The sequence below is a fragment of the Balaenoptera borealis genome (assembly GCF_965194805.1).
Source record: "Balaenoptera borealis genome assembly, chromosome: 8".
Classification (NCBI taxonomy): domain Eukaryota; kingdom Metazoa; phylum Chordata; class Mammalia; order Artiodactyla; family Balaenopteridae; genus Balaenoptera; species Balaenoptera borealis.
In genome coordinates this window covers 61510567-61537137 of record NC_138865.1, presented here as the reverse complement: position 1 = coordinate 61537137, position 26571 = coordinate 61510567, and the positions used below count along the sequence as shown (strand labels likewise).

Here is a 26571-nt window from a genome sequence, read left to right as displayed (position 1 = left end):
GAGGAGTAGCAGAGTCTCATTACCTCCTCCCATGTTCTCTACTCAATACTCATAGAGGGGAGAAAATATTTGCCCTCATTATTTCTGGGCAAAAGTGAAAGTCCTGACTCCCTGCTAGGCCTCCTGTAATATCACTCTAATGGAGAGAGATAAAATAACTCATTAGTACTGGCAAGGGTGGAAGTCCCAGATATCCAACTGAACTTTGCTGGTTTGTAGTTGGGGTAAGTGTGTGTGTGTGCATGCAGCAGGGGGGATGGGATGGGGTAGGATAAGGTGGGTGTTTGCTGGAGTAGAGCAGTTATTGTCTAAAGCATTTGTTTCTAGGCTCCTGTTTTCCTAGTCCTTTGGCTATGGAGAGGAGGCTTTTATGGGGCATTTTTTTCCCTGTGCTTATTGGCATACCCAATTTACAGCTTCTTTAGGTCTCAATCTAGAATATGAGAAGCAAAAAGAAAAATCAAGGAAACCACTACTGTCTTTCCTTGGGTCCCATGTTTCTAGCCAATCTATCTTTTCTGTCTGTCTTTCAGAAGTTGTCTTATGTGTGTTTTATATATAATATTTTGGTTTATAGAGTTAATTCATGGAAAGAATAGAGGAAAAGACATCTATCCCATCTTCTCTGAAGTGGAAGACTGGCAATACATTTTTAAAAAAACAGGATTTCATATGTTTGGGGCACTATGGAATTAGATTTAATATGAGAACTTCCATACAACAAAAAGTGGAATAAAAGCAGAAAAGGTCATTTAATAATTGCAACTGACCACAAGACAAAATATAAGACCAACTCTTTGAATAAATTCAGTCTTTTTTTTTTTTTTTTTTACTATTTTGGTTTTGAACTATTAAACCTGTGCAAAGACCGTACAGTAGACACTACTGTGTGTATGTGCGTATGTGTGTGTGTGTACATATTGGAATTATTAAAATTGAACTGTATGTGCTTATGTGCTTGACAAAGAAAGAAGAAAAAATTTAAAAACCTATAATAATATATTTCAAATGGTTCAAGTGATTATATCCAAAACTGTTACTTTTTTCACACTGAGTATTATTCTACCACAAAAGTACTTTTTTATTTCCCCAAGTTGCATACAAATTACTTCATCTGGTCCTTAACTAAAGAAACAACAATTGATTCCAGCACTAATGGAAGAAATGGTTTTAGTTAGACTTGTAAGAGCAAGAATGCCAGTCTCCATTGTGATGCATTCTTAAGCAAATTTCAGGGTTAATTTTGATTATAAATAATTTTTACTCGGTTTCCTCATTTTGAAATCTAGCTAATGCTTATCTGAATCACGATTTTAATAGTACTATAATTGTTTAATTTTTTGTCTTACACTATGCTCTTCGTATTTATGGAAAATGAATTATCTGCTATACATGCAACTAGGAACTGGAAAGTACTGTTGTGTTTTAAGAGTTCCCATGCTCCTGTAGCTTTCCAAAAGTACTTTTATTTTATTTTCACATTCATAAAGAAACTTACCTTAGAGGGCCACTCAGTAATTGTATTATATATACATAGATAGACGTATGCATGTACACACACACACACACCAAGAAATAGCATAGCTGATAATAGAAGGAGAAACAGAATAGTAGAAATTACATTGGTATAATATCGTTTATCCTAGAGCCAAATAATTTTTAAGGTCTCAATGCTCCTTCAGCGTGTCACTATACAAAAGCATAGTAATATTGTTAATGTCAATGATGTAACCTTCAGTCACTGAGAGATATTTAAGCAAGTTCGGCATACTTTTAAAGAAGTGAAAGTAATATAAATACAGTTAATTCTATGCCAAATAGTTATTTTGTATGTTTTTTTGGTACTCCATCTTATTTTAAAAAAGATTATAAGTAACTAATAATAGTACATAAAATTTAAGACACCGTAAGTTAAAGTAAGAAAAAATTACTTTGAAAGCTATAGCTGGTAATAAACTAAATTTAAAAACTAACTTTATGTGCCAAGTATAATGACTGCCACTCTTTATTTATCTATTTGTTCATCTGTCCACCTATCTATTTATTTATTTACATATTTATTTATATTCTTACTTGTTTAATTTTGTTTTGTAATTTTTTTGTTTTGGATTTCAAAAGGATAAATTTTAAGGTCAAGTGAGGTTATTTGGTACATTTTTAAGATAATAAATTGTTAGTTACTTGATTATACTAGATGAAACATTGATTAGTGCACTTAGATTTGAGGCTTCAGTAGAGCATAGAAAATAATTAAACATCTATATGTATATTGCTCAACATTGTGCATATATGTGGAATTACTGGAATTTCATGTATACTTACTAATGCAAAACTATTAATTTCAAAGAGACAGTCCTCTTAATATATCTTACTTTTGAAATAAAATAGAATTTTCTCTCTGTCCTACAGATGTACCCCAATTACTATAATGCAAGAAAGTTTATAAATGAATGGATAGTACTATTTATTTTAAACTGAATCTAAAATTTCCCTATCACATAATGATACTTAATTTCTCTTATCCACTTTAAAATGATTATATTACTTTTTTACACTATTAATGAATCTTTATTCCTTCAAATTATCTGTATAATTATGCTATACTCATACATAAAATAAAAATAATATCTACATTTAATTTATAATCTTTGCTGATCTTTGAAAAATGTGGTTTAATACTTAAAGCTTTGCTGAATCAGGAAGAATATGTTGAGGGGAAGGCTAGTCTATGATATTTCTTGTTTGTCTTCTAAAAGATGAGCTAAGTAGCCAAAAAGTATAGAACACTCCTAAGAGTTTAGAGAACCCTAATTCATCTCTCTAGTGTACAATGAATCTCTTCTTTGAGCAGGTTTATTTTTTTATCAAACAGGAACTCATATAATGAATAGCTGTGGTATAACACAGTGACTGTGTTGTGACAGATGTTTCTGGGTGCAGGAGTCATCTCAGTGATGAGGGATGGAGAGACCCAGCATAATACAAGTGCACAAGACAGGCAGACTTTAAAGAGATAATTTCCATTCAACTTTGAGAATGATTTGGGCCTTTATAAAAGTACAGTATCCCTCAGTGATATAAGCTTGAAAAAGGTTGAATAGGTGTTAAGAAATCTTTCTTAAATACATCAGCACAAGCCCTGCGTCAAGACGTCCAATCCTTCTTTTCCAGGTCTGTGAACATTTTTTCCTTGTAAATAGTTGCCTTTCTTAGCTTGTGTGCATGTGGATGTTATGATATGAAGAGAAAAAAGGGGAAAAAAAAAAGAAAACTTGGATACGGATTCATTTAGCCTAATTTTGTGACATGATGTCACTTTGTCTTTGATTTCTGACTCTGCGTTGGCCTTAAGCTTCATTTACAGTAGCTATAGTTAAGCCTCTAAACTTTTAAAAGTTCAATTCTTAAAAAAAAAAAAAGGAAAAAAAAGTCAGTGCTGACCTTCAGTGATTGGGGTAATGAATTCTCAGGCTTTAAAATCTCACAGGCTCTCTCACAAGAGATCAGTTTTTGACGCTTTGGTCAGGTCAGTATTACCAGAAAAAAAGATCTTTCTAATGATAAATTTAGTTCAGGATATCTGCTCCCAGTACAAGCTCCAATGTGAGAGGAAAGGGCACTGTGCCTCTTCCTATTGACTCATTGACTTCTCCAGAGTCATGTACTTTCTAAAGCAGGAGAAACGTGTCAAGATGATCCATGGTCCATACTTGGCTCACTTCTAAGGTACTATTAGAAACAAGAAACTTACTCTTAGTTCAGAGACAGACAGGAACCAACAAGAATCTGAATCAAGCCCACAAAGTATTGAAAGACAACTAAGATTTGGGTCTGTAGTTGTAGAGAAAAATGGTCATTTCTGTGGCTGCCCACTTGGACAAATTGTGGCCTTTTTTAGCAGGCATGCAAAATAATACGCAGAATGTATCAGTCTTTTCAACAAAAAAGGAAAAGAAGAAGAAAAACTGACTCAAGGCTATAAAACCTTTCCTATTAGAAATTTAGCTTTATTGACTAAGTAGTACAGGAAAATCCTTTTAGGTATGTTTGCTCCAAAAAGGAAGGAAATATTTTTACAGTTGCTTACTTTCTGAAGGTCATTTAAATTGTTCAGATTATGGTAAAAATTATTTTGAAAACATTACTTAAGTTAAATATATACAACATATATATTTGAGTGAAATACTTTTTAATGTGAAGCAATGATTGCAGGTGTGAAATTGGTTGCTTAATGCACTTATCTGAAGGACTTAAAACCTAAAATAATTGAGTGGTGTGGATGTACTTAAAATATGACAAAAGAATTGGTGTTCTCAGTAAATCAAGATGAGGAAATTATCTTTAAATGATAAAACAACTGATAATGTCCCACAGTCCTCAGAAAAGAAACTGCCCTACTTCAGGATCAGAGAAGGGAGTCAAATCTCCAGAAACTTGCATTCTGAACACGAAGGCCTACATTAATCAATAGCTTTGGTGGGGCCAAAAGCTCCCACGTGAGAATCCACCAAAAGCAGAATCAAATTGCTACTTATACCTGTGGAGTGTTAAATTGTGATTTATCATGTATTGTGCTAAAACCCTTTACATCTGCCAGACAGTCTCAGAGTCATGGCTGGTGGGAGCCCCTGAATGTGTATACTCTAGAATGTAACTTATTCTCCCATTATACTTTACTTATTTGAGTTTGACAAGAGAAGTATGAACTTGGAAGTTAAAGTAGAGAATAATAGTGTCTCAACAATTCTCTTTGGAATAAATTATAACAGTCTGTGTCTGCATCCCATTGAAATGATATTCAGAAATAGTGGCTCTCTTTTCTTTTTGGCAATAGTGTTATCAAACCCCTATACACTAAGAGAACGAGAAAGAGGTAATAGCACACATAAGCAATCAAAAATTTCTTGAGATGCCTGAAAAATAAATTCACTTCACAAATACTGGTTTGTAAGTTAAGTGCAATAAAATATGCTAAATCCAGTTTTTCTAAAGATGGAATAAATTGAAGATGTTTCAAATGTCAATGCAATGGAGAAAATGATGAAATGCATGCATATATTATCCTTTTGATAGGAATATGGCAATCCATTTTGAACAATGTTTAATCAAAGAGAAAGTAAGAGGAGTGACATCAGCATCATGGCAACACAAGACCTCCCTTATTTTTGCCCCACTACCAACAACAAAATTTCAGCATCAATTCACAGGCCAAAGTGCTTTTGAGGGATCTGTGGGATCCAGCACCATATACCAAAGGAGCCACAGGAGTCTCACCCACCCACTCGTCAGATAACAGACAGACAAATCTTGGTCTGGGCTGTGAATGCTTCACTGGCCCATGAACCACTCTAGCCTCCTTGTCATGATATAGGAGGCCCTGGAGGACACTGACTTAGACAGTCACTCAAAGATGAGAGAGCTTTTGTGGAAGTATCAGGTTTCCAAAGAAGTTACAGCATTCTGTGAGACCAAAAAATATGACTTTGGACACATCAGAGTGGGTAGGAGGAACAGTTTGACTTTTTGCATGTCACCCATCCCCCAAGGGAGCACAGCGTAGAGCCAAGAAAGAACTTCACTTGCCTGTAATTTATCCCACAAGGAAAAAGGGAGAGTGTGTGAGTGAACACCTGGTTTCACCAATTGTGTGGGACACTGCTAAAGGTGTTCATTTTGCTCTCACCCCATCCAGAGTACTAGATCAGAAGTTTTGTTACAGGGAAGGGGGTAGTAAGAGTCTGGGAGAGTGGCAGATAGGGATCTTGAAGGATATTAAAGGGACATGGATCCTAACTGCATGGCAGATTTCATTAAGAAGCTCGCCCATGAGCTCCTGGGAATGTCTCACCAATGGATTCCCTCAAATGTCCCACAGACACCCTCAATGATCCATATGCCTCACCATACACCGCACCTCTCACTCCTCTCTGGCCAGATCCATGTGCACACTCTCAATGGTGGCACAAGCAGGCTTTGGCAGATGGCTGGTGAGCCTGGGCAGAAAGTTGGAAGAATCTGTTGTGTTTCAGGATCCAGAGGAGGCTTAGAATCTTAAAGATTCTGCCACAAGAATAAGCAAGAAGTGTGGAACAGATGCATCTGTAGATGGTCTGAGAAAGTTGCAGAATTTCTAGCAAGGCAGACAGAGGTATTTCTCTCCCCAAAGCAGTAAAGCCTAGAGGAGGTGACTGCTACTTCAGACATGAAGACAGCAACACAAAACTACAAGAAACATGAAAAATGAAGGAAACATGATTTCACCAAGTATCACAATAATCTTCCAGTAACTAATCTCAAAGACATGGATATCTCCAATTTACCTTTTTAGATAAAAAGTTCAAAATACCTATTTTAAATAAACTCCATGAGCTACAGAAAAACCCACAGAAAGACAATTCAGTGAAATCAGGAAAAAGAAACCCAAAATGATAAGTTTAACAGAGAGATAGAAATCATACAGAAGAACCAAACAACTTCTAAAGTGGAAGAATATAATGAATGAAATGAAAAAATAGAATAGAGGCATCAACAACAGACTTGATCAAGCAGAAAAAAGAATCAGTGAGATTGAAGACAGGAACTTTAAAATTACCCAGTCAAAAGAGAAAAAAGGAAAGGGTGAAAAAAAGTAAAGAAAACCTACACGAGCTATGGGATATCATCAAAAGGACCAATTTATGAATCATTGGAGAGCCACAAGGATAAGAAGGGGGTGGGGGTCAGAAAGCTTATTGAAAGAAATAATGGCTAAGAATTTCCAGATTCTGGGGAAAGATTTGGGTATCCAAGTTCATGAAGTTCACAGGTTACCAAACAAAATCAAATTAAAGAGCTACTTTTAAAGGCACATTATAATAAAACTGTCAAAAGTCAAAGAGAAAGACTCTTAAATGTAGCAAGAGAATAAAACCGTATAACTTACAGGGAACCCTCATGAGGCTATCAGTAGATTTTTTAGCAGAAATGTTACAAGTCAAGAGAGAGTTGGATGATATATTCAAAGTGTTGAAAGGAAAAAAAACCTGCCAACCAAGAATATTATATTAAGAAAAGTTATCCTTCAAAAATGAAGGGGAGATAAAGACTTTCCCAGACAAACAAAACTTGAGGGAACTCGTCACCACTAGACTTACCTTATAAGACATGCTGAAAGGGGTTCTTCAAGCTGAAATGAAAGAATGCTTATTAGTAACATGAAACATATGAAAATATACTACACACTGATAATGATAAGTATATACTCAAATTCAGAGTATTCTAATGCTGTAATATTTTGGATCACTAATCAATTAACCCTAGTATAAAGGTTAAAGGACAATAGTATTAAAAATGACTATAGCTACAATAATTTGTTAATGAACATACAATATAAAAAGAGGTAAATTTTGACATGAAAAATATAAAACGGGAATGAAAGGGTAAAGTTTTTGTATGCAACTGCAAGTTAAGTTATCAGCCTAAGATAGACTTCTATATGTGTAAGTTATTTTATGTAATCCTCTTGGTAACCACAAAGTTAAAAACCTATAATATATTTATAAAAGATAAAGAAAAGGGGATCAAAGCACATTCTTAGAGAAAATCATAAATTCACACAGAAAGGCAGTAAGAGAGGAAAATATGAACAAGGAAAGCATAAAAAAGCCAGAAAACAGATAATAATATGGTATTATTTAGTCCTTACTTATGAATAATTACTTTAAATGTAATTGCTTTTATTCTCCAATCAAAAAACATAGAGTCAATAGTTGAATAAAAAAAATGAGATCCAACTATGTGCCACCTACAAGACACTCATTCCAGCTTTAAGGACATACATAAGCTGAAAGTGAAGGGATGGAGAAAGATATCCTATGTGATTGGAAACCAAAAGAGAACAAGGATAGCTATATTTAGGTAAAACAGACTTTAAGCCAAACACAATAACAAGATACAAAGAAGGTTTTTATATAATGATAAATTCATCAAGATATAATTATCTGATATTGCTTGCAATTCAGAGCACATAAAGATATTAATCAAATGCTAACAGATCTGAAGGGAGAAATTGACAATAATACAAAATAGTAGGGGACTTCATTACCCCAGTTTCAACAATGGTTAGATCATTTAGACAGAAAATCAAAACTAAAAATTTGGACTTGAACCATACTTTAGACCAAATGGATCTAATAGACATCCATAGAACATTCTATTCAACAGCAGCAGGATACACATTCTTCTCAAGGGCACATGGAGCATTCTACAGAAAAGATCATAGGTTGGGCCATAAAACAAGTCTTAGTCAATGTAAGAAGACTGAGATTATATCAAGTATCTTTTCCAATTACAATGGTATGAAAATAGAAATCAGTAACGTGGAAATCGGGAAAATTCACAAATATGTGGAAATTAAACAATATACTCCTGAACAAGCAATGGGTTAAAGAAAAAATCAAAAGAGAAATTTTAAAAAGTCTTAAAACAAATGAAAATGAAAACACAACATACCAAAACAAAGTCAGTCTAAGTGGGAAGTTTATAGGGATAAATGCCTGCATTAACAAGAAAGAAGATCTCCAAAAAAAAAAAAATTAATTTTATACTGCAAAGAACTAGAAAAAAAGAACAAACTAAGCCCAAAATTAGCAGAAGGAAGGAAATAACAAAGAACAGAGATAAATGAAATAGACATTTGAAAAAAAACGATTAAAAAAATCAATGAAACTAAGAGTTGTGGATTTTTTTCTTTAAAGATAAACACAATATACAAACCTTTAGATAGACTACCCAAGGCAAAAAGAGAGGATTCAAATAAATAAAATCACAAATGAAAATAGAGACATTAACACTGACCTGACTGAAATATAAAGGTTCCTCAAAAAATTAAAACTGGAACTACCATATGATCCAGCAATTCCAGTTCCATAGGACCCTGAAGTAACAGCTTCCCTCCCATGTCTATTGCCGCATTCTTTACAATAGCCAAGCAAGGGAAAGAACATAGTATCCGTCGTGTGTGCGTGTGCGTGCGTGTGTGTAAGGGAATGTTATTCATCTCTCAGAAGGGATTCCTGCCATTTGCAGCAACGTGGTTGGACCTTGAGGACATTATTATAAATGAAATAAGTCAGACAGAGAAAGACAATTACTGTATAGTCTCATTCAGATGTGGAATCTAAAAAAATCGAACTTGTAGAGACAGAGTAGAATGGTGGGTGCTAAGGGCTGGTGTGTGGATAAAATCTGTAGATGTTGATCAAAGGGTACAAACTTCCAGTTATAAGACAAATGAGTTCTGAGGATCTAAGTACAACATGGTGATCATAGTTAATAATATAGTGTTATATACTGGAACTTGCTAAGAGAGTAGATCTTCAATGTTCCCACCATAAAAAAGAAATGGTAATTATGTGATGTGAAGGAGGTGTTAGCTAATGCTCTGGTGGTAATCATTTTGCAGTATATGTGTTCCAAATCTACATTTTGTATACATTAAACTTACACTATGTTATATATCAATTATATCTAAATAAATCCGGAAAAGTTTTAAAATAGAAAGTAAGAAAAATAAATACGTTTCTAAAATGAAAAAAGTAGCACATCTCCCTTTCTCTTCCCTTAATCTGTTATATCTTTGCTAATAGCAAAACTTAATACACACATATTTGTACTTATGTGTATATATGTACACAATATACAATACGTATGTATATATTTATTTCTACATTCAAATAAAAGCATAACGTATCTTTTATGTAGTCCCTAAATGATCAAATGCACAATCTACTTCCTACTCTCCCCTCACACAATAGAGAAAGGGTTAACATTTTAAAACTCCAAGCCAAATTTTAAAGTTAATAGGAAAAAGTATATCTTCAAAGTCAATGAAAAATAACCTATTGATATCCTTTCTAAGATAACAAGTTTAATACAGATTTATAATTTCTCTTTTTCGCTAGATGAAAAGATCATAGAATTGCCAGCTGGAAATTAGTCAAGTAAACTGGCTTTTTGTTTCTCATCATATCAGGCTCATGAGAAAGTTGAAAAGGAATACTTTGATACTTTATCCTCACGCATTTAGGACCACATATTCAGGATAAAAATGTAAATATCAGGTTTCAATCCATCTTAATACTATTTCTTATTATTTTCCTCAGCTATTCCTGGTTCATGTGTTGTGCTGGGCTGTGTTGAAAGGAGTGAAAATAATTATTACTAAGATTTCTTCAGAGGTACCCAAAGGTTAAGAAATTCACAACATGTAGTTTTTAACCTACCACTGATCACTAATTTTGTAAAGTATGCTAAAAATTCAACTTAATCTTTTTCATCTGTTAGTGAATGCAATAAGTATAATTGTGAAATTAAGGTAGAGAATATTTTGATATCATATCTACACAAACATGAAATGTAATCATATTCAGTTGGATGAAATATGGTTAACTAATAGTAAATAACATTGAAAATGAAATTAAATTGAATTTCATTGGATAACTATAAAACACTCTGTTTCATTTATCATAATAAATATGTTGTCTACCATGTTCTTAGCACTATGCTAGCCATTCGGTACACAGCCGTGAAAAAAAATTTCTGTCCCTGGCCTCACAGAATATACATTTTAATAGAGGATATGGATAGTAAACAAATAAATATATAGATAAAATTGTGTCCATTTGATAAAGAGCAGAACAGTGTGCTTTGAGAAAGTATAATGAATTGCTGAATATGGAAGTTAGGAGAGGATCCCTGAGGAGTGGCATTGAAATAAGGTTTGAAAGAAGAAGAGAAGGAAACCAAGCTAACAGTGAGTAGAGAGGCAGCAAGGATAGCATGAGAGAAGCTTGAGTCATTAGAATATTTTCTTGTATTCCTGTGGTGATGAAAGACAGAAATGGCAAAGAAGAATGAAAAAAATAAGATTGCAGATTTAAGAAAGAGACGTTTTCAAATATTTTATTCCATAGGAAGGAGTTTAGACTAGAAACTCAGGGGAATACGTAATAAAGCACAACAGAGTTTTTCAAAGTGCATAGCTGTCTCACAAAGAGGGAATAAAGACTAAAAAGAAGGAATAAGATAAAGAAGGAATAAATAAAGGAAATGAGGAAGGAGGGAATGAAAGAAGGGAAGGAAGGTAGGAAAAAAAGGTATGGAAATAGAGGTACAGCTTTGGAGTTTATGCACACAATTCCACTTTCATTTTATTTGCTAAAATCCGGTATCCTGTATAAACTTCAAAAAAGGTCAAGAAGAACTTGAAGAGGAGGAAGTGAGCTTGATTATCAGCTGGTACATTCTGCCACAATTACCTGTTGCATCCTAGTTTGAAGTATTCATATGTTCTCAGAGAGAGACTTCTCTAACAGCCCTTTCTCTCTAATTTTTCGCCGTTAAGTCCAATCCCATTTCTTCATATATATTTAGTTGGCTAAGGTTTTTTTAATTGTTTTTCATCACTTTCTATATACAGATGTATACATATTTATATGTATATTATCTCTGTTTTGTATGTACATCTTATATATAATACATATGTAAACATAAATAAATGATTTTATGTATTTTTTACATAAAACACCCCAAAACTTAGTTGTTTAAAGCAAAAAATGTATTATCATCATTCATGGCCTTGTATGTTAAACAGGGCTCAGATGCATGATCTTCATTGGTGTTTCCTATGCCTATTTCAGTCAATAGTTGCTGGGCTTGGAATCATCTTAAGGCTCACTTGTGCTGGGTATCTTTACTCACATATCTGGTTTGTCAGCTGAGATGGCTAGAAAGCTAACCAAATGCTGGTTAGCTTTATCTCTTTTCATAAGACCTCTCCACGGGGCTATTTTGGGCTTACCCAAAATGTTGCTGTCTTGTGTTGGGCTTCCTACCTAGTATCTGCCTTTTCTCAGAGACCTAGGGAGAAGCTGGAAGTTGTCTCATGACCTAGACTCAGAAGTCTCAGAATGTGAACTCTTCCACATTCTTTTGGTCGAGAAAGTCACTAAATCCAGACTAGATTCAAAGGAAGGGCAAACACAGTTCACCTCTGTTTGTGAGAAGCAGCATTTTGATACAGGAAAGGAAGAAATCCATGGTGGTCCTCTTTGGAGACAGTTTTTGCAGCATACAGAACTCTAAATTTGCATGTATGTTATGTTTATTTATAGTCTTCCACTATAGTCTAAGCTTTGAGAACAGGGGTGTGTTATCCCAGTGACTGGCTCAGTGTTTCATGTTGAATGACTTCTTTAAAATACCTGTTTAATAAGTGCTTATCAGTATAGCAATGAAACTTTAGTTAATATCAATGAATATTTTTCACAAAAATGTCAAGAGAATTACAAAGAAAAAGTGGTGAAAGAGATGAGACGAGGAGAAAATTATATTTCCAAGGTGTTAAATGTCTTTCTTCATTTCATGAACAATTTAGAGAAATTTTCAGACTTATTCTTACAGTGTGAATGCTTTTTTCAATATCTTTGTACTAAGGAGCAGCGATAACCCATTCAACTACCTGTAATAATCTGGCTATAAACTTATATCTTTACTCAAGTTCCAAAAAAAAAAGAAAAATTAATGTCGTCACAGCAAACTAAGTCAGTTATTCATAGTAATCAAATGGAGGAAAAAAATAGACTTTTGGACTAAGAAAGATATCAAAAGTTGTTAGAAAGTTATGAAGGAATAATCAGAAAGAAATGAAAGCCACATCTCTTAAAACATGAGAAACTATGAATTTGTAAATATGTATCAATATCTCCTAAAAATTTGCATGCAATGATAAGGTCTATAAAGATAGTTTAACAACATCTTAACTGTGATAATATACTATGTAAACTAATCACTTTCAAACCCAAGTTTAGTTAATATAATGTACAGATTTTAGAAAATTTGGCACAAAATATGCTGTGTAATTAAATAATATAAAATATAATATTATGTTACATTCTATGAAATTTTGTTATAGATTTTAACACATATTTATATAATTGGTTTTATTTATAGGGAAAGAGATGATATTACAGACAAATATATTTCTCTCTAAAGTGTAAGAATATGAAATTGACCAAGCAGTATACATCCTAGTACTTGTACTGTGAAAAATTTTGAAGTACTTTTGTACTTCACAAATACAGTGTTATACAAATCTTCATTTTAATTATATACAACAGGCTTGTCAGATATTGGATATTATAAACATTTTATTTTACCAGAACCTGGTATGTCAAAGCATTTTGCAGATAAAAAAGAATTGTAGAATCATAAAATGAAATATAACACATTAAATTTAAAAGACTCAAGTGTGAGTAAAGATAAATTTGCATATTGTATCTTTATTTCAAAAGCATCAACTTATTCACTAATCTTAAGAGACTTAATTAAAACCATAGATAACTCCATTAAGTAAAGTGACTAATCTGAGTAACACTAGAGAAAGTCTCTATTTCTCTGGAGCATTTAATTTTAGCTAATAACATAAAAATAGTTAATATGTGTCAATCATTTTGTAAATATTTAAACATTTTGAAATATGTACAGTTAAAACATTTCCAAATCTTACTACACTTAGCTAAATATTGCATATAAATCTGCTTCCAGTATGCAAAATGTGTGTAGAACATGGTTTATAAAAACCAATTTGTATTTTACTAGTGTTTTTCATAGCAGTACAATTTATGAATATACCCATTCATATTAGTCAAGGGGAATATTTAACACACACATACACTCAATTACAAAGTTCAAATTTTGCAACCAAACATTAGGTGGGTATAAAAGGCGGGCTGCTGATGAGAACTGTGTTATATAATATTTGGCTCAGTTAATTTATCTATTTGAAGGCATAGTGACTATCTGACTTTTAATGATTTGCTGTACTTATGTCCATACAGTGAAATCTTTCTCAAATAACAAAAGTAAATTTTAAGGACTATTGAAGTAAATTGGAAATTGTACATATTATTACAATATTTAAAATGCAATTAATTTGTCTTTCTATTTGTATCTTATTTAAGTAGCCTGATTCACCCTTTGCCATTTGTGTTAGAAAACTCTTTCTGCACCCAGACGCTTGTTCTTTTTCGTGTGTGGTTGTACTTAAACACAGTAATTACATATCTGATCCAGAGTAAAGGTTATATCACTCTCATCTCATATATATGAGGTTGGCAAAGCAGCGGCATAATATTAGGAGCTATTTCTAGAATAGTTTTGCTCTGAATATTCCTACCACACAAAGTTTCAAAGACTTCTGTAGGATTTCATAACATAAAGTTGGAGAATGACTGTATATGAATGCCAAAACTAGTAATATCCAGAGACATGTATAAGTACACACATGGTATATAAATTACTATTGTGTCCAGTAAATGGACTTATAAAATGACTGTAATAATCATGCAAATATAAGTGTTTGGAAAGTATTAAGTTGTCCTGCTTACCAAGATAAGAGGAACAACTTGCTTTTATGTAGTAGGGTTGGTAGAAAGAAGTAAGAAGCAAAGGGAATAATTACATATGCCTAGTTGTGGCCTCTGAAATAAAGGTTATATCTGAAACCCAGCTAAGTAGGCTAGAGATATTGACCAAGAGGAGACTGTAAAACACTGCTCCTGATTTCCACAGTTTTATGGTTCCCACTCTTTCTATTAATTTAATGACGATGAGGAAGGTCATGTCAAAATAAAGTAAATCATCCTCAGAGATGTAGTAATCTCATAGCCTTGATAAGCTCTACCTGTAGGAACGATGGGGAAGAAGTTTGGGAGGCATTTTTGAAGAGGACAAAATGTAAGATAAGAGATCAGAAGAGAATGATTGGGTTCTGAAACAAAATGCACTCAGCTTGTGTACTCTTTGCTCTGTCTCTCACATGGTCAGAGTCAGTACAAAATGTCAGTGCTTTGTAGAAAAACACTGTCTCATTCAGTATGCCTGCTACATCGGAGATGCATTCTCCTTGTCTCATGAATGAATTGTCTGGAGATGTAATCTATTGTAGAAGTTTGCCATTCAGATTGCTCACTACCCCCAACTACTGCAAGGGAGGGTCAAGTCCATTCTAAGGCCTTATGAGTAAGACTAGAAAACCAAAACCTTGGACAAAGAGAGGCCATGAAGAAGTTATGTGTATATTCATGCTACTCCTGGGAAACAAATTTAGGCAAAATTGCAACATGTTCTTTCAATAACTTTTTCATATCAGACCCAAGATGGAATCGTAACAATAAAGCAAATCTTTTATTAATACTGTATTTTTTCTTTTTCTATTGCAACACTAAATAAAGCACTTACTGAAATCCTTTCATTCATCAGGGCCAGCTGCTGCAATCAGCTTTGCAATCTTTTCTAACTCCAAATGCATATTAACTGTTATTTCCTCTATATACCCATGATACTTACTAGCCCCTTGTTATCAAAGTCAGAAATATAGAACCTCAGGGACCAACGTAGACCCAAAGAATTAAAATTACATTTCAGCAAGATTTTTAGTTTCACTGTATAGTTTAAGAAACACTGATTAGATATTGCAGAATAATTTAATGTAATTTTCTTTAGATGATAGGTAAAATTTCATCTCTGTATTATCCATTATATTATAAGTTCCTTGGTAAAAGGTCCCGTGTCTTATTTTTTGTCTCAGTATCAAGCCCTATCAAATTTTCTTGTTCAATAAATACCTATAGTATTGAGTTCAATTTCTTCTACTGATTGTATTATATAATTTTGTCCATTTTGGTTGTCCTGTTATAATACTATCCAAATATATATTTTGATCAAAGTTGGATAAATGGATTGATCAATATAAATAGTGTAATTTCAATTGGAACAAATATGCTAATTTTAAAATAATTCAAAAATATTTTTTCGAGGAATATGTTGGATGATAAATTTAATCAACCTTTATTCAAGACTACAACTTATTCATGGGGTCACTGCTCATAATGTAGTATCTAGTAAATTTTATGCTTCTGAACTTCTGCCCTATTCCAGAGGAGCCCACTTGATTTTTAATTATATTTTCTACTAATAGCTGACCTTCAAAACAGACATAAACCTTAATTATTCTGACAATCACTAGAGATCTAACCCAAATGAGGAAAAAATAACAAAAACAAAACCAAGGTATGGAGGATAAACCATCTTGTAGGACACATGAGTTCCTTTCATTTGGCACTTAGATCATGTTTTTGTAATGTAGATTAGACATTATTGCCTGCAACAACGATTGAATTAGGGTAAAACAAGAACTTAAAAGTTTAGCTTTAGTTTAAATATTTATTATTTATTTTCCACTTTTTATTATCTTTGCCTGGAAAGAGTAAAATGTTAAGAGTAAAATTAACTGAGTGTAGAAAAAGAAAGCTTTATTGTCTTGAAAGTTATGAAGAATAGTTACACATAAATATACATATATATACACATGCATATGTGTACATATCTTTGTTTATTGCAACATCCTAGAACAGTGGCAAACCAGTAGCAATGAGCATATCTGGTACCTGGATGTCACTCTAAATACCATTTTCCAAAAGAATAAACAAAAGCTCTTTGAAAAAATGTTGATACCAGAGAAAGACGTGCCTAGAATATTTAGTAGTGCCAGAAAGTAAGGCCCTACATCTTCAAAAAATGATTCTGGCATGTCTAAAGACAGAAAGCAACTTGAAAAATATCCCACTGGCCAAATCTGGAACAATTTTTGCAATAAAAATGAATTATTAATCACAGAACAAAATAAATACACGATTCCATGACAATATAAAAAACAGTTGATTAAATGAATACATCAGGTAGAAGAGACTACTTTTTCTTACAGAAGATTCCAGTACAGAAATGTAGAAAATACAGTAAATAGAAAATCATCTTAGACAGTCACTACAGTAATAACTTTCCTGTGCAAGAATCACAATAAATGCTAATATTAATGGGGCAAAGTATGAGAACATATGAGATATTTGCAGAATCTTGAAGTACCTTCCCACAAAATATTTACTAAATATTTAGAAATCTTTATTACTAAATAAAAGTTTACTACAGATGACTAAATCCTTAGTAATATTTAGTGATAATCTTACCAAAAGAGTATAACTTGAATCTAATCATGCCAAAACATCAGACAAATCTAAATAAGGATAAATTCCAGAAAATAGTTAGCCATTACTCTTAAAATATATCAAAGTCATAAAAAATTTGAACAACTTTCCCAGACAGGAGAATATTGAAGAAACATGACAATTCAATGTGAGATGTGATCCTGGATTGGATCTGAGAACAGAAGAAAGACATTAGTGGGACAATTAATTAAATTTGAATAAGGTCTATGATTTAGTTAATAGTATTATAGCAAAATTAATTTCCTGTTTTTTGCTAATTGTATTATGATTATGTAAGATGTTAACATTTGAAGAATTTGGGAGAAAGGTGTACAAGAAGTCTTTGTGCTATTTTGGTAAATTTTGTAAGTCTTAAATTATTTCAATTTTTAAAGTTAAGGAAAAAAATGTTAAAAATTATTGTATAGGCCATAAGTGATAAGAATACTGAATAACATAAACAAACTGAGAAAGAAAGAAATAGGGTAAAAGGAGTCAAATATGTAGGAACAATATATTATAAATCCTTACTTTTGCTAGGCATTTTATTCCTTTATCTCATAAATATTATATTCCCATAAAATCTTTTAAGAAAATAGTATTCTAATCTTTCAGATGAGAATATAATATATTAGTTTATAAGTCTGTTGGATAATATCAGGCTAATTTACATTAAGCAAAAAATAGGGATTATCAAAATTTTCAGACTACAGTTGTGTCAACAGAACTCAAATGTAGTCAGGGAGTTGTGACCCATAAAGGAAGCTAAGAAAAAAATTGAAGAGCCATCCTTATTCTCTGGATCTCATCTATATGATCCTATTTACATACTATTTAATGTTTATTTCTCCATCTTTTTAATCCTACTCTCTCTACTTATTCCACATAGTAGAATACTGCAGTCCCAACCCCCACAATTATGTTTTATAGTTATATGGAGATTGAGTGGGCAAGCCCAAATTGCAATTTGAAGCTTCACAGTAGTACAGATACACTTGCTTTGGTTAAAATGTGTGTGTGTGTGCGTGTGTGTGTGTGTCTGTGTGTCTAAGGAGGGAGAGAGAGGGAGGGAGGAAAGGAGGGAGGTGTGGGGTAGAGGTTAGAAGGGAGCGGTGATGTTTCTGGAATTGACAAAATATGGGTACTACATCGAGCTTTTCTCCTCTCTGGTTCTGTTTGTCTATCAGTCTTACTTTCTCTGTACAGACTAGCTCTCTGTAATTTTGCATTTACATCGTGAATCCTTTTCTCCACCATAAACACCACTTACACACACACACATATACACACACATATACGCTAGCCTCCAATCAGTTTGTGGTAGACATTCACACAGATTTAATCAATTGTGACCTTGGGAGGCTACACTTATAAAGTGCAATTATAGCTGCTGAAGGACACATATATGGTTAAGCCTGGAACATTCTGGAAGAAAAGAGGGAGGGAGGGACTGGTAGGAAGGGCTGAGATTCAAAAACCGCCAGATTGATGGTTTGAATTCCAGCTCCATTCATTTTACGCAAGTGACATTGAGAAGGTTGTTAAATCCCTCAGTAGCTGTTTTCTCATTTGTTTATATATATATGTATATCTTCTAGATTTAATTTTAGGATTAATGAGTGATACATATAAAATAACTTAAGAAATTTCCTTATTTGTATCAAGTACTCGGTAAATACTAGTTATCTATTTTTATCAGGAGAAAGTAGGCATGCCTGGTAAAAGTGGAAGAGATGATGAAAAAAGTAATGCAAGCAATACCAGTGAGAATACAAGTTTGAATACAAACAAAACAAAACAAAACTCTGTTTGATTAAGGGAGCAAGGGGAAATAGAATATGGCCAAAATACAGGAGTGGAAGATTACAAAGATTCTGGAAAATGTTTTAGATAGAAGCCCTCTCATCTCACCTTTAGCCTCAAATATCACTTTGGATATAAAATACATGAACAAGCCTCAGTAAAAATGCTGTTGCAAAGTAATCTGTATAAAGAGTCTATATATTTGCAGAGAATTATTGGTTGCAAAAGGAAAGTGAGTATCAGCTTCAGCCTTTTGGAAGAAGAGACCTATTTGTTTGTTTTTTATTGGTATTATAGCTACTAGATCATCATGTTATTTGTCTTATCTGCAGTGTCCTTTCTGGCCTTGCAATTCAGGCAAATGTAAATCAAACGCCTTTAGAGTTATGGATCCTGATGATTCACAAGGTAATCTTGCAAACACAGCAGGGAAATATATGATTTGCAAATTGCTCAACTGACATCTCTGCTATTATCCTAAAATATTGTGGCAGCAGAACTCATTTTATAATATTTCAGCTTGATTATATTTTAAAACTTTACCTTTCTCAAGATAAATATATTGCCTCCCATTTGCATACTTTTATTTTGTTAAATGGTGTGTGTATTGAAGGGCAGGATGCTTTATTTCAGGATGACCGAAAAGTTCTCCTTTTCATGTGAGTTATTCTTAAGTCAGTTAAATTTCTCCTATCAAATTCTTTTTAAATTTCTTTGCACTGGACTTTCTTACAATCACAAATTATGATTGAATTTGCCTATAAATTAACATTACAACATTGCTAAAGATTTTCAATTTTGAATTATGCCTATTGAATGTAGAATTCATCTTTAGCACTTTCAAATGATGATAATATCTTTAACAAGAGCATTTTTCATCAGTCTAATATACTTCCCCTACAGTAAGCATTAAAATATGCTTACCAATATTATACAAGGCTCTTTTCATTCAAGTACCTCATTCTGCAAAAATGTAACTGTAGGGCTATATTCTCATAGACTTTTATTAATTAAACCTAGAATTCATAGTGACAGTCATTGTAATTTCAATGCAGACATATACCTGCTTTAATACATGTTTAAAGAATAAAATTAAAATTATTTGCATATATTAGAAAATATTCCATCCATCCACATCTTGTCAAGTAGATGTTACAAGATTTAAGGGGACAGATGCTGTTCAGAGCAGAGTACTAGACTAGAAAGAAGATGGTTCAATGGCAAATCATGTAATCTCTTTTAGATAAGAAAAGGTGGGGTTAATGCAATCATCTCTAAGAATGCTGCTAGTTTTCATCATTTAATGATGATATTTTAAACCTCAATTAGGGATGAATAAGCAAGATTTCATATATAATTAAAGTGTAAGTATTTTGAATCTGGAGGTATGTGTTTTAAATCCTATAGAATAAAAATTAAATGAGGAAAATAGGAATGTAAATGGTGAGGAGAAAAATGTTCCCTTGATGTAGAGAAATATTTTTTCTTTGAAGGAAAAGATTAATTTAAAATATGCAATTCTCCTTCTCTGCAGACATTCAACACAATTTAATTCAGATTTTGTCAGTGCAAGTAAAGAAACCCACCTTGATCGACTCATCATTTAGAAGTGACATTAATGCGAATAAGTATTTGAAAAAACTGGGGGACAAAGGACTTAAATCATATATTCAGAATAAACCAGAGTTATATATCTTAGCATCAATCTAGGACTTTTATAGGGAAATATATAAGAAGGGAAACCATGTTAGAAAACATATAGCAATGTGGCAGAAATGGGTTTTCTAGATCACCTAACGTATGAAGTCATTTATCAACATGAAGCAAACAGAGATATTTCTTTGGAAGAAAGAGAGAGCAGAGACAGGGAGACAAGCAGAGAGAGAGAGACAGAGAGAGAGAGAAAATGTGGGATGAGTGTTCACTCTCTCTGGCTAGTCTTTTAGCAATAACGTGTCATGTTGATCACAAATTGAAAGGTAAACATTAATTTACTTTTACCAATACCTTTTGAAGAGTATTGTCTTAGAAAGGATATCTGTATGGAAAGGATTCCATCGAAGTTTTATGTATTTGACAATATTTCATATATTTATGGTGTTTTGAATTCTAAGATGCATCCTCCCTCTCTGCTTGGGTTTATATTATTAATATTTAATCTTTATCTAATACATAAATAAATTCCTTTGTTCTCTTTTTCTCAAATTTTCCAATCCTTGGCAATACAGCACATCAAAATGGAAATTTATTCTAAAGAAGTTGAAACAAATGTAATTTATATTTTTACCTCAGGGAAGAGTTTTCAAACATAGAAAATTTGAAGATCCTTTTTATTTTCAAATATTAATTATGTATTACATGTAATTTTTATGAATCTGTGCTTCTATATATATACATTTTAGTGTAGTTTTTACAAATAACATATTTGAGCACATTCCTTCATCTATATAAAAATAAGGAAAGAAATGACCATAATACAACATTTTAGGGAGAATGAAACTACTTTTTATGTCAAACAGTAGAGAAAATGTGGCATTTGTGATGATAAATAGCATATAAGACCTTTAATTACAAAGATAAATATAATGAAACATGTCAATAGGCAAAATTTAGGTACAGATGTTTACAATATCCAGTTAAGATCTGAGATCAGGGAACCTAAGGACTTTCCCTAAATAGTGTGGAATCATAACTATGATGTGGTCTGCAGTTCTTCAAAGTATACATTATCTTCATAATTAAGGAGGCTCTCAGTTGCTCATAAAATACATATGAACATACATACGTATGAGAAGTGAGTTGCAAGAAATTGGCTTTCTGCAGTTTCACAATTCTTTCTGAAGCTTCTTGTTAGCAATGAAGTGTAAATGGATAGAAATAAAGCTTTATTTCTCCACCTAAGAAGTCCAAAAATAGGGTACAATATTAAAAGGAAAGGATATTTAATAACAGAAAAGTAATATGTTGTTCATTCTATTAATTCATAAGTAAAGAGGACTCTGAAGTGAGAAGAGGGGAAAGGAAAGAAGACTAGGGGAGGGCATGCAAGTTCCTTCTGGAAAAGAAAATTCTTTGCAGTTTTAGGTGATTCTTGCTCTCTCAGCTTTGCCTTTTGTTACTTTTGTGTAGCAACTGCAAACCTTGCCGTAGTGAAATGTTAATACTCCAGTGGCACCATTCATCAATGCCCTTGATTGGAGCCCTATGGGAAGCCTAAATAAGGAATACAGTGAGGAAGCAGAATGAGAAAACTATGGAAGAGAAAAACTAAAAGAGGCAAACATTAGGTTTACTGAAAATAGGCAGGACTTCGTGAATAGAAGCATAAACAATGGGACATATGGACAAGAATTCAAATTTATGTCCACATAGACTATGGGTTTGCAGCATTGTATAGTAATAATTGAGCCCAACTTGAGACAGTAGTTGATTTCTTCTGTGCATGCCCAATGTAAAAAAAAACAATGTCTCAGTAGATACATGAGAATACATATTTTAAATATAATTCTGGGTTATTGAAATGAATATCTGGTATTTTGTTAATACTTTTATTAATTAGCATTTTAAATAATGCCTAATGTATCTCTCAGGAAATTGAATTTTATCCCAAAAATTGTTGATTAATGTAATTTATAAGAATTTTTATGAATGAATTTTCCGTTTAGGAGATTGCAGTGGGTGACGTTTCTAGTTCTCATGTCCACTAGCCAATTATAGAAGAGACACAGCCAAAATTAGATCATCATCATAAAGGGGATATATACATACCTACATTTTTTTCTTAGTGAAGGCTGATAAATCAGAAGTAGTGAAGGTATTAATATTGATAAGTTTATGTCCATATATTGAACAAGAGAGAGAGAGAGAGAGATAGTCAAACAGACAGGCAAACATAAGACCCCTCCCCCCCACACCCACCATGCACACACTCATGCAAGCAGGCAGGCAGAAAGGCAAACTGACAAGCAGCTAGCTAGCTAGATGATAGATATTTTCCCAAATGACATATGTAGTCCTTTTGATAAGATTTGGATCCATATCCTCATGGTCTGGAAATGCAGTATCAACTAAAAAAGGTGTCTACCTGTTGACTCCCAATATTGAATGTTAGAATACATCTTTGATAAACACTCCGCTCTCTAAGAAGTTCTGTTTGTTATCTTCCTTCCTCATGTTTGAAGAGGTTGTTTAGGTGATCTTTACTTAGAGAATACATGGTTTTCATAGCCTTCACTTTGCCTAAAGGGTGTTTTAAGGCTTGCTGAATAATCATATACTTTTTAGTCTGGGTTTGTGGTTTTGCAAGCAGTCATTTTTTTCAAAATGTTCTGTTTTTGTCTGTTTGTTTCACTTCCCTGTGACATCAACTACATCTGAAGTTCTTTACTAGATGTTTTTCAAAATTACACAGATTCTTTGGCTTCTGGCTCCCTTGCCTCTCTGTTTAATGACTATGTGGAAGAATATTTAATGGCTGAGGCCAGATGGAATAATAGGTGGAAAGGCCATATCTTTGATCTGTTCTATGCCAGAAAGCTGAATCGCTTTGATCAGCTGAAAAATTTCACCAGGACTGTTTACCTGAAAACCTTTTTTGTCTTCCTTCTCCCAGGGATCTAGAAATATTTGGTTTGTCCAATATTTGGATATTGCAAAATTCTAGACCTCCTTTTTGGCTTCATTTCTACTTGCAGCCCTTTCTGGACCCACTTCTTTCTGGAGCTTATCGCTCTCTAGTTTTACCTTATTAAATCAATCAATAAAACCCAGAACACACTAGTAAATCTCTGTTTTCTAAAATTTTCCCTTAGAAATACAAACCCAGCAGTCATGTGACATAATTTCCAAGTTACCACAGGTGATTATTTTTCCAAATTCTTTGGGAATGTGTAGGTGGACTTGCAGCATTGCAGCCTGCTGTCCTTTTAAGCACTGCCTTCCGCAAAGATCCTATGCCAGTGTTACATCTTTTGGACTTAGGCTTTGTCACTCTAAGCTAACTGTTCTAATGAACAATTCCAAAATCACTGGATTTCTTGATCATGTCACAGCCCAAAGCAGTTCAATTTCTCCTTTCCAAGGGGTGACTAAGGGAACAAGTTTCCTTCCATGGCATGTTTCCATCATATTAAACTTTTGGATCGAAGGATGCACTAATGTCTTTCAATCAACAGACAAAGAAGATGAGAAAAAGAGAGAGAGACTTGGAAGGTTTTTACCACTTCAGCTCATCTTTAAGGTTAAAAAGTAGTTTTATGACACTGTCAAGAAGCAAAGAGAACTTGGAAATACAGTTTAGTTTTTTTTCTTAGGAATAGAAAAATGGTTAATGAGCACATAGTATGTATGTAATTTGTGTCTTATCCACCAAATGCCCATTTCTTACTTTATCTCACCCATAATATACATTTACTTTCCCAACCCAGACTAAGACAAAATCCTACTGAGTCACTCTGTCCAACCTAAATACAGAATCTCCAAATGTTCTGAAAATCTTGCCATATGGTATCTGGTTCAGAAGTGATTCCTCTGGATATAATTATAACATATAAATTAAAAAGAAAAGTTATCTACCCACCCATCCCTACACACACATTACACATAATTTTTAAAAAAAATTATAAAAGAAAAGAATGTCATACACAGAACAAAATGGTTCATGGCAATGTAAAATTATCTACATCAGGCACTGTGAAGTTTCCCTACACTTGTAGAGGGGAAAAAATTCAGTAATTCATGTTTATAGAAAGCTGAGGACTCCAATTCCTTAGGCTAAGTTGGTAGTTTCCTTTGGCAACATAATTCTCTAAAAAACAACTTACTAAGCTTCTGATCTGTTTGCTACCAGTTAGTCCCACATGGCAGTTACCACCATGGTAGTTAGGTCTATCAAACATAGTGCTCAGATTTCTTTTATTCTTTTGATTTTTTTCTCTTCCCATTCTTCAAGTTAATGGTGGCTATTTTGAAGATACCAGGTTTAAAATGGAAGGTTTGTTACTAACTTCCCCCAAGGCTGGTTCACAATGCACTCTGTGGTTTAAAGGATTTCTCCATCCCCACCTCCCACTTACCATTTGGGATCTAAAAGAGATTGACTTCTCTATCCTTTCAAGGTGGTAATTTCTGGAAGTTGTCTGTTCCCTTACATCTAGCTGCTTCTCCCTTCAACACATCTCTTTCTTGAACTCTTTACAAAATATTGTTAATGGTAGCTAGGAGCTAACATTTTGATTCTTTCCTACCACTTCCCCTAGCTAGAGCTGCTAACTATTTAGTAGGCATGTGGTCTACCTTCAACATGTCACAAGAGGCAGTATTAACAAACATGTTTCTACTATATTATATTCCTGCCTCCAGTGCAAATTGCCTTGCCATCCAACTGCTAAGTGAATGGTATTTGCAGTCTTTCCTTATGCTTGCATTGATACCAATTGTTTGCATTGATGCAATGCTTGCATTGATACTATTGGTACCAATGCTTGCATAGATCAGGGTAATTAATTCTACCTGTGGTTTCAGATAGCACAAAAATCTCACTGGTTTAACAAAATAAATATTGCTTTCCTGCACAACAGAATCAAATGTAGGTAACTAGGGTTGGGTTAGTAGATGCTCTCTGTTCCATGCAGTCATTCAAAGACCTAGAATCATTAAAAGGGACTCTGCCACCTCCTAGGTCTTTTAAATTATCTACTAGATCTTCTCCATGTATCTGGTTGACAAGGGCAAAGGCAGATTGTGAGAATCATGGGAGAGGTTTTAGGAGCTGGCCTTGAAGTAGAAAACATTGCTTTCAGCACCATTTCATTGGACAGTCTTGGTCACATAACTCCTGCTTGACTTAAAAATAAAAACTTTCTGTATGCTGAGGAGGAAATTGAAATATTTAGATGAAGTCATAGCATTGTCTCTATCTCATGAGGGGATCTAGAAGTAGATATGTGGGGTGTCTTTAAAATCTAAGACACTTTAACGCAGGATATGAGATAAATCTAAATTTTAAGCCAGTCACTGACATTCAGTGAATAATAGGATGCCAGAGATTTTTTTCTTTATTGTCTCTGTATTTTCAACAACTAGCATAATGCCTGATGACTCTCTAATTCTATACCAGTTAAATTACTTGTGCCAGCAATAAACAGCTATAATATATAATAAAATATTTTAATTAAAATATATATTATATAATTGATTCAAGAACAAGATTGACAGAAGAAAACACAAATAAAAAATAACATTCTTGGAAAATAATAAATATATAAATTATGATGGAAATAAACATTTCCTTTTTACTTTCATAACACTATTAATCAAGAAAGATAGTAAATTAGAAATCAATGGGTTTATTAATAAGTTGTTAGCAACATAAATTAGTAGACATTTTAAATTTTGGTGGCAAAATTTGCCACAAAAAATTTAGCATATTTCTCTTCCCTTATTTTTTTTCAAAGCTTTCTGCTAACTTCTACCACTGTTTCTGTTAACAAGATAAAGAAAGCAATAATGATGGATAGATAAAAGGTAAAGAATTGTGAAAAACAAACTATAAAGTATATGTACCTGATGTAAGGTGGCTTGTCAGTAAATGCTGAATATGTGAAGATGGTTATTGTGAGGAATAGAGAAACAGTTAGATGCTAAATGAATGATAGCAAGAAGGTTCAACTTTAGAAGAATACTATAA

At 33.2% G+C, this 26571-nt stretch overlaps 1 long non-coding RNA gene across 1 annotated transcript in view; it reads left to right on the top strand.

The window, feature by feature from the left end:
* The first annotated feature begins 472 nt into the window (after positions 1 to 472).
* LOC309633192 overlaps positions 473 to 26571 on the top strand; it is a 408869-nt gene continuing 382770 nt past the window's right edge. Inside the window, exon 1 of the long non-coding RNA XR_014247375.1 lies at positions 473 to 24876. This is a non-coding gene — a long non-coding RNA (uncharacterized lncRNA). The remainder of the gene's footprint in view (positions 24877 to 26571) is intronic.